Source organism: Hippocampus zosterae, chromosome 2 (genome assembly GCF_025434085.1).
Source record: "Hippocampus zosterae strain Florida chromosome 2, ASM2543408v3, whole genome shotgun sequence".
NCBI lineage: Eukaryota > Metazoa > Chordata > Actinopteri > Syngnathiformes > Syngnathidae > Hippocampus > Hippocampus zosterae.
In genome coordinates, this window is record NC_067452.1 from 20,713,176 (window position 1) to 20,727,969 (window position 14,794).

The 14,794-nt window shown below is 41.6% G+C and overlaps 1 protein-coding gene across 5 annotated transcripts in view; it reads right to left on the minus strand.

Annotated features, from left to right (window-relative positions):
- LOC127595415 (IQ motif and SEC7 domain-containing protein 1-like) overlaps positions 1-14,794 on the minus strand; it is an 83,969-nt gene that overhangs the window by 60,913 nt on the left and 8,262 nt on the right. The window lies entirely within an intron of this gene.

The window sequence follows — 14,794 nt, forward strand, 5'->3', positions numbered from 1 at the left end:
TGCACATCACCCTTGTTCTCAGAAATGGGTACTTACTTCTCTTCCATTCGTCAGGCATCTTCTCACCCTCCGAATTCTACTGAACGGCCTGGTCAAAGACTCAACAACCACCTCTCCGAGACGCTTGCATAACTCCGCAGGTAAATCATCAGGGACAACTTTCTAACTTCATTGGTACTTCCTGGTCCTCCACAATTGCCCATTGTACTCCTTCTCCTCCCATTTTTCTCTTGGACTTGTACCCCAAATTCGTGTACACTATCCATTTACTGTTAAATTGGCAAAGCCCCAATCAACTTGAATGGGTTACTAATTGTACTTTTGCAGAAAAAGACGTCATAGTACAAAAAAAGAAAAATCCAATTTGATCACAATGGTAAATGGAGTGTACTTATTCCAAAGCGCATTACCAAGCCTCATATATACTCTCGAAAACATTTTGGAGTGTACATCGAGATGCGAACACTGCTAAAGAGATGTTTTCCTTTTTAGTTGACAAAATCTTACTTTAACCTCCAGGATCCCTTGCCGCACACTGGCCACTGGCAGAAGCCAGCATGAGCAATTTTAAGTACATCCATTTGTGTTGTACCAGCTACTAGGACGTGCTCCCTGATATTTTTTGTCTCTGGTCCTTGCCAAGAGAGGGTGAAAGGGCAACGGCAAGTAAGCAAAGGTGTTGATACACTGCCTAACTGGGTCTTATTGACTGACTGATTTACAGTTTAATTTAGTCCTCATTCGACTGCAGCATGATGTGAATTTTTCACCAACATACCGTACTGTAGCAACCATCACAAGTTCTATGAATCCTTATAGTCTGGGGGTTGGGGCGGGAAGGGGCTGGGTGTTGTGAAGCAAATTTGCCCAATTTCGTTTTGATCAGTGAAATTGGTGTCACTGCAGTTTTTTTTAACTTTCAAGGGAGCGCTACGTTGTGAATTTTGGGGGGTTCAGTTGCACTAAAATACACCAATTTTCACCAGGACAAGAAACAATACGATTCCATCAGGGCCTTCAGACCATCATATTTTTTCTCATCATTATTATCATTAACCATAATAATAATACTAATAATAAATTATTATAACATTGTCAATTAATTCGGATAACTTTTTGGCACTATGCTGTTGGGGATACCAAGCACAGTGATAGGGTACCAAAAAGGCAGAGTGAGATACTGTGCAACATGTCGATAAGTGGACAGTTAATAGTCAGAATTAACCTGATCTGCTTGTATTAAAGAAAAAAGATGTCCTCCATTGTTTGACCTGCTGTGTCAATTTTGGTTAACTCATTGTGTGGCCACTCTACATTGGTGACATACATGACATAGGACTGACACTCCTTAGCATAAGATCATTTTTAACGGGCACATATTTGACTTTTTAATGTTTGTATACCACTGGTTGAATGGACTCTTCCACTTGTCGACTCTGCAACATCACTGACAGCTTGACGTCAGCAATCACATGTTGAGAGCTGAGCAATCAGAGCTGCAATTTTAGCAACGATTAGAATGACCTAACATCATTACCACTATTAGTTTTTGTTAGTTAGTTTGATTAGTTTGCTAAATTGTCCAAATGGGGGTCGGTGGGGTAAAGCTGGAATTCCGTGGCTTGGTGGTGAAATGTTGTATTTATGAGGGACACGAGAATGCTATGAGAGAACAGCATTAGCTTTCTTATACATGACATGCGATTGCTCTGTTAAGTTGACTGCAATAGTGGAGGTGGAGGGGGTTGCTATTAATAAAGGTGGGGTAATTTTACAGTGACAAGAAATATTCCGTCAAAATATGCCTATAATTCTTGATCCTTGATGCATTTTGACGAGACATGTTTTAAAAATATTTGGCAGGTGTTTTGAATTGTAAACAACAGTGCACAATATGTTACCTTTAAACTTGATTCAGGGTTGCACATTTTCATTCGTCTAAAGGAGTGTTTAAATGCCTCGCTAGGTGCTGCTGTTCTCGTTAGCAACAGAGTTCAAATAGGCGCAGCAGTTAAGGACAATGGTAAAAACTGGGAAAATTATGTCCACTACATGTTCCGTTTGGGGTTCCAAGATGGGAGCAAGACGTTTCTACTTGAGGGAGGTGTTTATTTGTCTTGAGTGGCTGATGGATTATAGATCATGATCTATTTGGGGAATGACCATAATTAGAAGAAATACACTTTTTACCTTTTGCAACTCCCAATGAGGCTTTTTTTCCCCCAAGTAAATGTGATACATTTTAGTGGTCCAAGCAAGCCACAACTCAGCACTTTCTCCACACGTGCCAGAACTAGTCTGGTATTGGTCGTGTCCCACCTGAGGCCAGGTTTGCTAAATGTGAACACAGAAGCACGCAACTGCACTCCTCTGTTGTGATCATTGTGGGGCTGGCTAAGAATTGATCGATCGATGTGAAATTATAGTTGTTATATAGTTATAGTTATAATTACGATCACGTCAAATGGAGCGCATCACCTCTTGGCCACCAGCAGTGATGCTGTTGCTTCACTTTCACTTTCAAGTCAGCTATGCAAGGCTAAGTAAGCTATGAATGTGCAGCCCAACTTGCCCTCGTCCAAGCAATATTAGTTTGATCAAGAAAACAAAGGTAAATGATATTTTCAAAAGTCATTGACAGTATACAAATTAGATTTAAGTAGTTTAATCCCTCTCAAGGGTTGCCATATTGCATAATATCCACTGTCGACCAAAATTAAGGTTGCAAAAACTCTCATGCTTGCCTTGCCAAAGTCGTGTGACCTAACGTGTACTCCCCCATATGCTGCGATAAATAGCCTAACTAGTGGTTTTAGTCAACAGGGGGTTCAAACCATCATGTGTACCGTGTTTAGACTAGAGGTGGCACAGACAATGTAATCTTGCGGAAAAAAAAAAAAAGAAAAATTGTTGGGACTTAGTTTCATGTTGAAGAGGAACTGTCTAAAATGTAAGGTGAGGATGAGCAGGGAGGAAAAAGTTGCGAAGCAATTGTTTGGACCAACAAAATGTTTCTTCTGGATACTTTTCTGAAATCACACAACCACTTATTCATGATCAAATCAAAAATGACATACACACGTTTGGCTCCAAAGAAGTCATCACACAAGTTGTTAATTTTGTTATTGTTGGCTAAGGAAGCAGCTTGAAGGAGAACCCTTGCCGCACTTCAGCAGACCAGTCTTTGTTCATTTACGTCCCACCAGCAAACACGCCAGCAGCAATTCTGTGTCCTTTGTCCTCCACAGTTTGGCAGCTAGCGCTTGTGTGTGCGACTTTCGGTGCTGTTAGCTTGCTGTTAGGTTGTAGCACCACTGCGAACGTTTGCGGAATGCGGGTTGAACAGACACCGCAACAATGCCAAGAAAGTGTCCCATCTGGAATCTGATGTTCTTTGACGGTAAAACTGCTCATGGCTTTGACCAGAAAAGAAGAATGTGAGCAGCCGAGTTGCTGTCTTCTCTGCTGGGGAAGCTCCACTTTCATCATTTCTATATTTAGAATACGTGACAGGCTTAACGGCATTCTCCATCGGTTAAGTTGGGCAGCGGGGCGTTGTTGGGCGAGGGGCGGGGAAGGGGCTGAGGAGTTATACGGTGCTTGGCGTTGAGGGCTGATGATCGCCCCTGGTTACCTAGAGGAGGGGCTACTGCACTCCGAGGCGGGGCAACAGAACTGATGGGCGATGTCATCATCTTCCTCCTCTCTGAGAGACAAACAAACGAACGGACGGACAGAAAGACAGATGACAGGAGAGAAGCAAAGAGGAAATCGAGAAAGAAAAGAAAAAGGGGAAAACACAAACAAAACAAAAAAAATGGGAAAAGAGGAAAAGGGAAGCACAAAGAAAGAGAAAAGATAGAAAGAAAAAAAACAGATGGACAAAGAACAAAAACAAAAAAAATACAAAACAAAAAGAAAGAAAGGAAGGAACCAAAAAAAAGTTGAGGGAAAGAACAACATGAAATTGAAAGAGAAAAGGACAAACAAACAAAAAATAAAATGGGAGAAACAGAGAGACAAAAGAGAGACCGACGGCAAGTTAAGAAAAAAGGGAAAAAAATCAAATGTAAAGACAAAAGGAAAAGAAGGAAAGAAGAGAATGCAAAGGGGAGATAACAAAGAGGAAAGTGAAGGAAGAATAAGAGAGAAGAGAGGTTTAAAAAAAGAAAACATTCCAAGCAAAATGAAGAAAGAAAAAATAAGAGAAAAAAAGAGATGCAAGAATAAAGAGAAATAAGCATAATGGAAAAGGGCAAAAAGGAATGAAGGTTAAAAAAAGAAAAACCAAAGGAAAAGAAACGGACAAGATTGAACGAGAGTAAGAAAAGTAAAGAAAGGAAGAAAATCCAAAGAGAGAGAGAGCATGAAAGAAAGTAAGCAAGAAAGAGGAAAAGAAAAGGAAATGTCAGTGAGGACAAATGAAGGAAGACACGGATGTCAAGTGTGGGTCGTAGGCGGGTTTATGGGGGGATTCGTGGGGAGAAAAAAAACGTCATAAGCTTTGCATAATAAAGTGTGATTTATATTAGACAAATATTTCTTTATTATTTTATGTCCTGTTATGAAGTTGATTTATTTTCTAAGTGGTTCTCATCAAGTATGGTCCAACTGGATGGTCAAACTCTGACTCCTTTTGGGAGCCAATATTTATAATACTGTATCACTTTACCATCAATCACCAGATCTGACAGCTTACAATATTGCAAACGTACTGCAGAGAAACAATTTGACGGAGGTTTGTGCTGTCCTTTGCATGTGAATGTATTTTGAGAAGTCAAAAATAGCCATTGTGACCACTTCCTCGTTGTGCCATGCCAACGCACACATATAATGAAGAGTCCGCATCCTCTTAAAATGCAGTATTTCAAAAATACCAACGAACTGGAAAAAAAAAACAATACTGTTTAATCAAGCGCCATGCTGTCCATAATGTAACAACATGTTTGTGGAAAAAAATTATGTTGGTTGTGTTTCCTTCTGTTTCCACAAAGTGCCACCGGCAGTTGTATACTTCCACCGCCGGTGAATAATAAAAGATGAACCAGATGTTCTATGGGTTCCCTGAAAAATATGATGTTCATATTTTTATTTAAAAAAACAGTTTTTATAATTCTAAAACGACTGACTTCGCTATCTGTGTAGAGCGTGGGTTCCAGTTTTATTGATAACGCGTGTCAAATAAAATAGGTCGATAGATAATGTCATGCTCGTTGCATGTGATATTTTCTTGATGTATTCATTAGCGTGAGTACTTCAGTAGCTTCAGGCGTTTCGTATTTTGCGACGTGAACAGCTGATATGTTGTGGTGCACATGTAACACTTAATGTAACACTATGTAACATGATGGACGTTGTCCACTATTCAGAGGTAATTTTCAACATATATTGGGTAATTTGTTACCGTAATATATTTGTATAAAGGTAGTGAAGCTGTTCAAGTGTCAAAGTTATTAATTTATAAATATTTCTCAATTACTTTGAGTTTGCTCAGGTATCAAGCACTCCAATATGAAACAATTGAATACCATGACATTTGACAATCTCTTGCAAACAAAAGGCTATTTATCCATAGCACATAGGGGGAGGTTGGATTTAAAGCATGCGTCACTTTTGCCTTTTTTAATTTAGGTACTTTTTGGGCTCACATGTCGCACACAATGCTGGACCACACTTTCTGAGTACCACCCGAATCTATTGGGGGGAAATTTTGGAAAGAGGATCAATACAGCCAACAGGATGCTACGTGTTAAAGCTAAACTTAGCAAAAACATCCACCTAATCGGGTCCTCAGCTTTCATTCGCCACTATTTTGGGAAAAAAAATGTGTGAAAAATCCAGATCTTTACACTGACCACTCGTTTTTTTCCCCTCCGGACTCAAATAGGAAGCGGTATCAATCTTCCCACCCCCCCAGGCCCCCATTAAAAAAAAAAATATATATATATATATATATATATATATATATATATATATTCATTGTTTTTTATATATTTTTCCGATGTATAATTGAAATGATAAGTATTCATTATTAACCAACTTTTTAATGAGACAAATTAATTCAAAATAAATAAAATTACAAATATTTTAATTTAGTAATGACATGGATTTAATTATGTCATATTTAAATGATTGAAAACAATTCCTTTTGATTATTTTCAATGGAGGGAAATAAATCCAAACTAACTAAAAAGTAATGAGTACATTGGAATTTCGGAGCAGGCCATTCCGTGCCCACTCTTGGAGACTAAAATGCTCAATGACGAGGACTGTCAGATCAAGTTGTCTGTACTGGTAAAGGATGGGTGCCACCTGAGGGATGAGGCGGTGGTAGTCGTAGGGAGGGAGGGTTTGGAGGAGGGCGGGTGACTGTGGCCCTTACCTTGCCTGCTCGTGGTGCTTGTTGGCGGGGGGCAGGGCGCAGGGAGACTTGGGCAGGCGCAGGCGTGCGGGGCAGCAGTACTGATGGTAGGAGGCGTGGCTGTTAGGAGGGAGGCTGGACGAGTAGAGAGAGGAGGAGGAGGAGGCGGAGGAGGAAGGTGTGGTGATGCTGGACGGACGACAAGAGGAGGTGGGGGCGCTAGAGAGACAGGAATTGAGAAAAGAAGAGAGAGCAAGCCAGAGGAGAGAAAAGAAGGGAAAATAAAGTCAAGAGAGGAACAAACACAGAAAGGTCGACAACAACAACGACAACACACAGGCACACAAACAAACAGCATTAGCATGGTCAGAGCTTAGCACAGCTCTATTGCAATCATTAGTCATGTTAAAAGCATAAAGCACACCTAACATCAACATTAGCTTAGCACACAATCAAAAGCAGAAGCATGGCCATCGGCGTACGGTCTCGACCGTCAGCTATGTGTGACTACATTAGCGATTAGCAGCACAACACGGTAGGCTGTGCGTATGAGAAAACAAGCAGACAAATCATGATTAGCACACGGTCAATCTGTTAGTAGGAGTTTGCCGTTAGCATCACAGATGTACGTGTACAGTGCACAGTGAGAGGGAGGATGATGCACATACACACATACAATAGATTGTTTTTCTAAAAGTGGAGGACTGGAGTCAAATAACTTGACATCACAGGGACTTAAGTTGTCACTTTTGGGGCTTGGGGCTCGCATTTTCAAGATAGTGTGCCATTTGTTTTGGATGTGAAATATGTTTTGTGAAGTGCACCCAAAGCTGGCAACCCACCAGTATGCTACTAATAGGAATGGAGAGGCCATTTCATGAGAATCTCGAAAGGAACTCTGGAGAGGAGTACATTTGGATTGAAAAAGAAACAAGATGGCAACATGCAAGGTGTGCAACTATAACATCAGAGACACAGCATTTTTATCTGCCACTATAAAACCCACAATGACATGTAGGCTATGTCAACTTCACAGTTCAGCTAACCAATAGCTGGTCAAACATTAACACAAAATGTGTTTTGGTTTTTTTTTTTTGTATTGAAAATGTCAAATTCTACCAGATTGGTCAACAAGAAAGTGACCCCCACCCCTTTTTTTCTTGTTTCTCCAAAAATACTGAAAAATGACAATGGCAGTTGAGTGGCAGGGTGGTCGACTCGTCAGCCTCACAGTGCAGAGTTTGTGGGTACAACTCTGGCTCTGTGAATGGCTGGCAACCAGTTCAGGGTGTACTCTGCCCATTGCCCAGCTGGGATAGGCTCCAGCACTCCCATGATCCCTGTGACAATAAGGCAGTTTGCTAATGGATGGAATTAGGCAATTGCGCTATGTGATGTACAATTCTCTCTCTCTCTCTCTCTCTCTGTGCATATATGTATGTATGTACAGACACACACACTGCTGTTGGCTAGCAACAAGTTCAGGGTGTACCCCGCCTATTGCCCAAAGCTGGAACAGGCTCCAGCATGCCCCCCTGATCCCCAGTTTGTGTGTGTGTATACAGTATATATATATATATATATATATATATATATATATATATATATATATATATATATTTTTTTTTTTTTCATTCATTCATCTTCCGAACCGCTTGATCCTCACTAGGGTCGCGGGGGTGCTGGAGCCTATCCCAGCTGTCTTCGGGCAGTAGGCGGGGGACACCCCGAATTGGTTGCCAGCCAACCGCAGGGCACACAGAGATGAACAACCATGCACACCCTCACTCACACCTAGGGACAATTTAGAGTGATCAGTCAGCCTGTTATTATTTATATATGTAGTCTATATATATATTTTATGCTGAAGGATAAAGAACATATGACTGTGACTATTGTTGTCTACAAGTGTTGCTGCTCGGTTTAGCTTCATCTATTGGGCAGATTTCTTTGCTATTTTTATTCCTTCTGAGTCAAAACAGTCAACAAATTTTATGTTTGTTTTGTTTATTTGGGGGGGGCGTTGTTTATGTTTGATAACTCACAGTATACCTCTGCATAACACTGTGTCCTTATTAACGCACACACTCGCTCGCTTAGTCTCTCTGAATGATTTCTTTGAGAACTTGGAAACAGTGACACAAAGTTATCATCATCGTCGTCATTCTAAAACAGACACCGCGAGTACATGTGCATAAATTAGCTGGCCAAGATGATCACTGATGGTTGGATTGACAACACAAAGAGTCAGAAAAAGAGCTGCAGTTCCAGAAAGGAGGCCAGTCGTGTTGTTACGGGCAACCGTGGAACATCAAGAACCACGTTGTCACGGTAACAAGGCCTGGGTGTGCATTATAGCTGACTCTTACTGCTGCTGTTTGACTCTGCTAACACCTCCAAAGTCGCACAAAAGCAATTGACCCAAACGAGCGTTTTAAACAACATCGTCAATAACATCACGCGCAACTCGTGGGAAGAGAATCGCCTCCCAAAGTCAAACAGTCAGTTACTTCCGTAAACGTCCATTAATAGTCAATTAATTGACACACACACACACACACACACACACACACATGATCACTTTCTTGCACTTTCTCTCTCTCATGCACACACGCAAACAATCAACAAACCATAAATATACACGCCCCAGGGTGCCGTCTTGTGGCTCGCCTTGGACAGGTAATTCATCACCTTGCTATTCATACTGGCTAGCCTAGTTTCCATGGCAGTGTGCACACAAGCACAGTAAAGTCATACAGATGTATACAACAACCCACAAAAAAGTTTCACGCAACACCACGAATGGCACCACGTGAGACTTGTGTGAGAAGACACGCCTCCCAGACACAAGCAGTCATCTCGTTCCGCACTCATCAAATATTATCATCATGGATCATCATTTCAGATGTTAATTTACTATTTCTATCATCATGTTTGAAGTTACATTTTTAGGCAGTATCCACATTTGCAAATTTACATTTTGTTTGTCTAGTTGACATTTATACTATGACTGAAATAGGAAGTCTTTCACGAGTTCCTCAGTAGTTGTACCGTTTTTGCAGTTATAGGACATTGTGATATCCGAAGAATGGTTTAGAATTGATCATTTGAAAATGTGAACATTCAGTTTTTTGGAAATAAATTGTTGCATATTGATGTTTATCTGCTTCTTAATTATTGTTAGAAATCATGAACATGATCAGTGGCTTCACATACATTAATAAAAATACTTAAAATAATAACATAACTGTAATGATATTCAAGGTGTCCCCCGCCTACTGCCCGAAGACGGCTGGGATAGGCTCCAGCACCCCCCGCGACCCTCGTGAGGATCAAGCGGTTTGGAAAATGGATGGATGGATGGATGATAATAATAATCATCATCATCATCGTCATCATCATTCTCATATTAGAAGGAATTTGGGTAGATTTGTTATTGTAGAAGCTATCTAGTTCAGTGATTCCAAATCATTATATCATGGCACATTGGTGTGCCATGAGCAGTGATGCCGGTAACGCGTTACTAAATAATGCGTAGCAATCTAACACGTTACTATCATTATATAACATAAGTTACGATTCAGAATTGTTAATATGTTACTTTGTGACAAACCAAAGATGGCAAATTGTTCAGCTGACAAGAGCAGACACATGGCGCTGAGCTGCAGAAGTCAGTAACATGAGTCACAACAGATTGATCAGCACACCAAATTTAGCCCTGGTCTGGTACATGCATAGTTTGCACATGCAACAAAACTATCCATTCAACCATCGATACATTTTCAAATCCGCTTTTTCTCATGAGGATCGTGGGGGTGGTTGCCAGCGAATCACATGGCACACCAACAACCACCCGCATTCACAATCACACCTTGGGACAATTTAGAGTGTTCCATGAACCTGACATGCATGTTTTTGGGTGTGGGAGGAAACCGGCGTACCCGGGCAAAATCCACGCAGGCACGGGGAGAACATCCAAACTCCAGACAGGAAAGCCGCAGCCGGAGTCGAACCTTAGACCTCTGCTGTGTGAGGCAGACATGTCAAGCAGTCGACCGCCGTGCAACAAAACTAAGAGTTAATAAGTACCCGGTAATAGAATAAAGGAGGTAAAACGTACCATTTTGATAATTAACAGGCAAACAACACACAATTGTACATTATGGAACATAAAAGCAATCGAGGGAAATGATTTAGATCTTCAACCATAAATCATTATGGGATGAGGTCCTCTACACCCTATCGTACATGCGAGCGCCGTCATGTATACGACAAGTTGTGTATGTTGATGTCACACGTGTACATACTCATGAAGTAGAGACGTTCACGTTTTCATGCAATACAATCCCTGTAGCACTTTTATCGAATAAACCTTCCCCTGCTATTAGCTGACGTAGATCGGTGGGTGCTTTGTGATACCAAGGCCTTGATTTGAGTTCTTTGTCTAAAGACATGTGCAAAACTTTGAGAGCGTGCGCTTCAGACCTGCACTGGTGGAGGGCAGCAGCAAACATCACAAAATACGACCACCATCAATTCACGTTGGTTTCCTTGCAGCGGAAAGGTCATTGTCAGTCGGTGGTCGTAACGCTCCATTAATTTGGGTCTTGGGCTCTGTCCCTATGCGCCGGAATAGTGGGGGTCCACTGTATTTGTGTATTTTGTGCTCTTGTAGCGATACTACTCGAGTGAAGCACAACTCAGCAGTCGATAGTCCGCTGCTCTCCGCTGTGCGTGCATCAGCGCGGACGTGTACGCACGCACGTCTTTTGGCTTCAACCAATCAGTGCTGACGCAACAGACGTTACACATCAAAGAGCTTTGACCTACGACAACAGCTAGGCTAGCCTAGCCACGACAACAGCCAAGCTTGTGAGTTGAGACGACACCACGCTCAAAGTCAGATGGACACACTCTCTTTCAATCTGTATGTTTCTCTTTTCCTTTTCTATCCAAATATATATTTTTCTCCAAACAATCAATAGCTGTCCTGTCCACATCTTTTTTCGTTCCACCGGGGTTTAGCCAGTGTATTTATAAAGAGACCCAAATCTCTTTACTCTGAAACACCCCAAATATAGAGAGGAGAAATTGGTTTCGCATTTTCTTTGTTTTGTATACGCGGCGGTCCCTAATGCTGACCCCCAATTTTAGGCTTTGAGATTCCGCTAGTCGGAGAACCGCTGACTTTGAAAATGTGATCTATAAATAGACATGCCTGCTAATAGACACCTCGACCACAAGGTCATATGAGGGTGTGAGTGTGTGTGTGTGTGCTTGTGTGTGTGTTCACGAATGGCGGCAGTACTGCAGATGGCAACTAGAAACTTCTCTGAGAAGGCCCATTGACGCTTGCTTGCCAAGAGGAAGAGCTAGCTGGCAGGCTGGCGGCCATGTTCACGCTCACGCTGATCTGCATGAGCCTCCTGAGCTGTTTCCATGACAACCCCCTCCCATCAGCACCAGCCGCCTTTGTGTCTCATTTGAATGCACCCTGATAGAAGACACACTGTGTGTGTGTCTGTGGAGGTAGGGTATGTGTGCTTGTGTTTGGAAGGAGACTGCAAAAAAGAGCACAGAAAGTGAGAGAGCAGACCTCCACCAAGGCTTAACAATTGTAACTTTAAAGGGGACATATCACAGAAAATTTTCTGTTGCTGGTCCCTCTCTCTGGAATGACCTCCCACTGAACATTCGGCAAACCTCCTCGCTGCCCATCGTTAAAACCCGCCTCAAAACTCACTTGTATTCTTTGGCATTTGACTCAGCATGACTCAGATTTGTTCTTTGTTTTGCTGGTCGGTGCTTTCTACCGTCTTTGTTACCGATTTGTTGCTTTACTGTTGTATATGTTAGTTGTTCCATGTACAGCACTTTGTATGCAGCGATGGCTGTTTGAAAGTGCTCGATAAATACAGTTGAGTTGAGTTCAGTTGAGAAAATAGACTTTTGAGTAACTCTATACAAATAGTTGCGTCTCCGGATTGCCTGCACACCAAGTGTGGAGTAAATGTTGTTTTTGTGTTTGGTGATGTGCCCATGTGCCACAGAAATGCTAAGACTTGGATGCCTAGTGAGGCTGAATAAGTTATCCGTTTCATAAAAGACTCACCACTGACCCAGCATTATTATTATTACGAAAACCTGATGTGATGGAGAAAATATGAGGGTGAATTCCAAACCAGTGGGAACAAAAATTAAAAAACCTCTTCTGGAGAAGTTTAATTGTAATTGCCTGCTACAGTGCGGATATCGAGCCATTTTACAAAATCTCCTTGTAACCAAAACCAATGAAGTTTGTCAATCATTAGGTACGACATTGTCCCGGCAAAAACATTGCTTTTAGGCACACGACACACATTTAGTGACAATTTAAGTAAAAAATAAATTGAAGAAAACAAGGTGGTTTAATATTTTTTTCCAATGACTGTACAGAGATGGTCTCAACTCCTCAGTAACCCACAGTAATGTTAGTAATTTTTTTGTAGAGGATTAACGATATATGCCTGTGTGTCTTGCTGTATTGTCTGTCTACATGTGTTGCTATACCATTTGTGTTCAAATATTGGTCGCTTGAAGGATTCTTACACCACAGCACTGATGCTATTTGTTGGACCTTCTCTGGGGCTTTCCGTTTTGTGTTAGTATTTAAGCTAGTGGTGTTTCAGTTTTCAACACACAATGTATCAATTATCTCGCTTTACATTTGGTTTGATTAAATTTCAACTGCAATGCAGGAAACCCCTTAAAGCCTGTTTTTATGAAGACTTGTTCACTTTCCATCAAACTGCTGCTTGGTGTGAAATGTACCTTGTGTGCAGTATGAGCGTCTACACTTTATGTAGTCATTAGTCTCTAGGGTGCAATTTATCAACAGATGGGGGGTAGGACAGGCCGGTTGCACTATCAACACTCCCATCGGGCAGTTGAGGTTGAGCTATACCCAGTAAGATGTTTGTTTGTCCTGTAAGCGTTAATTTTGAAAGTGTATTTGAGTTGTGTAAAGAACATTTACAGCAACATCCATCAATGACCATAGGAAATTATGCATACTTCAATCGAGCTGCATTTGTAAACTGAGCCCCCCTCCCGAAACATGAGGGTGAAACATGAGTTTTCTTCCCCACCGCAGGGGAGGATGACAAAGTTATCCGAATGAGTCACGGCCGCATTTGAGCCGCCTGGGAGAAGCCTGCTACGCTTGTCAGCATTAGCGGGCGTCGCTCACGCTTAGCGCACGTTGACGAGCGCGCTCCTTACAGCGGGCTGTCCGCTGTTGCTTAGCAACAGCAGGCGCCGTGACCAGTGCTTAGTGTCAGACCCATCGAGGAGGGAGGCTCCGGCGATTCGCACGGGACAACGTGCACTTCCTGATGAGGTGCTCCGTGAGATTGCGTTGCCAAGCAACTAAACTGGTGACAAATTTGTCCGATGACAATCGACGACTGCGCTCGTGTGTATGCGTCGTGTCCGAGTTTTTGCTACAATCATCAACCGCTCATGTGCTGTAGTTCAATGATTCCAAACCACTCTGTGGCAGCACATCACCAGGAAATGATCCAATTGAACGCGATTGCTTCAAAAATTATGACGGGGAATCCTGCATATTCATAATTAACAATTGACCAATTCACATTTTTTTGGGGGGGTGTTTTTGTGCTCTTTCTAAAATGTTCCAAGATTTTTGCTACAGCTTTAACAAAGCAGTACAGTAACTGGTGTCAAAGAAGTATGTTGAAGTGAGGCATCTTGACTTAAAGCTGTTGTCGGAAGAGATCATTTTAGCCTGGGTTGTTAATACCATTTACAGAGTGCACCCCTTGTACGTGAACATTTGTTTTCGAAATATAATTCTGTAGTCTTATTTATTTTAAAGGGTAAAGTTACAAAACTTTAACATTAAACTATATACAACTTTGGGATAATAGTTTGTGGTATATTTATTGTTTACAGTGTTAACGCAGGAAGTTGTAAAAAAATGTACGAGGGTGTCGATTCGTCACATGTCGTTTGCTATTTGCAGCAGGACTTTGTAACAAATGTTCATTGTTTATCTGTCTATGCTAACGACATGTTATGACAGGCAGAAGAAATCTCTTCCATTTGCAAGCAGAAGGAACGATTAACCTGTGGAAAAAATGTGTTCTCATTCATACATCAAAATAATAGCTTTGTGTTTTCTATCTAAACATCAATCTAAACAGGCCCAAATTTCCCATTTAGTGAGTAGATTTGCGAGTACATGGAGGCGAGAGCCTCATTGTTTGAATCGATATACTTTTTGGTGATATGGACTGTTGAGGTGCTGTGAGATTTGTAAAGAAACACTGTAGTTACTTTGCGTCAAGAATTCTTTGGAGACAGAAGTTGGCCTCTCACTCTGCTCCATTCCCACATCCAAAACAGGGTCTCAATCGACAACAATGCCCGCAT